The sequence below is a fragment of the Myotis davidii genome, unplaced genomic scaffold (assembly GCF_000327345.1).
Source record: "Myotis davidii unplaced genomic scaffold, ASM32734v1 scaffold130, whole genome shotgun sequence".
In the NCBI taxonomy this organism is placed as follows: domain Eukaryota; kingdom Metazoa; phylum Chordata; class Mammalia; order Chiroptera; family Vespertilionidae; genus Myotis; species Myotis davidii.
The window spans coordinates 3,925,257-3,926,039 of record NW_006285040.1 but is presented as its reverse complement, the minus strand read 5'-3'; the positions used below and the strand labels follow the sequence as shown (position 1 = coordinate 3,926,039).

The window sequence follows — 783 nt, the reverse complement described above, 5'->3', positions numbered from 1 at the left end:
TGGGGGGGGGGGGGAGCGGGGGTTGATCTAAGTACTAGAACGTAGGACACTATATTAGGAAAGTAGCTAACACTCTAAACCAGTGGTTCTCAATCTTCTGGCCCTTTAAATACAGTTCCTCATGTTGTGACCCAACCATACAATTATTTTCGTTGCTACTTCATAACTGTAATGTTGCTACTGTTATGAAACGTAATGTAAATATCTGATGTGCAGGATGGTCTTAGGTGACCCCTGTGAAAGGGTCATTCGACCGCCAAAGGGGTCTCGACCCACAGGTTGAGAACCACTGCTCTAAACCTTTTACAATGATGAGAAGAGAGTAATAAGCAAAAAATTAAAATAAAATAAAAATAATAAAAATAAATCTTGAGCAAAAACAACCACAACCACACCATCAGAAAATAAAACTCAACTTTAAAGTTTCTATTGGTCCAAGAGGTACTGATGATGTCGTCTAATTAGCAAAGTTTTCTGACATTCATTTAGGCCAGTGGTTCTCAACCTTCTGGCCCTTTAAATACAGGTTCCTCATGTTGTGACCCAACCATAAAATTATTTTCATTGCTACTTCATAACTGTAATGTTGCTACTGTTATGAATCGTAATGTAAATATCTGATATGCAAGATGGTCTTAGGCGACCCCTGTGAAAGGGTTGTTCGACCGCCAAAGGGGTCGCGACCCACAAGTTGAGAACCTCCGACTTAGACTGTCACTTTTAAGGAAAGCAATCTTTACCCTATTTCTGGGGTAGTGTTTGTTTATATGGTCATCTGTTCAT

At 39.7% G+C, this 783-nt stretch overlaps 1 protein-coding gene across 1 annotated transcript in view; it reads right to left on the bottom strand.

The window, feature by feature from the left end:
* CDO1 (cysteine dioxygenase type 1) overlaps window positions 1–783 on the bottom strand; it is a 13,351-nt gene that overhangs the window by 9,851 nt on the left and 2,717 nt on the right. The gene's annotated exons all lie outside the window — the stretch shown is intronic.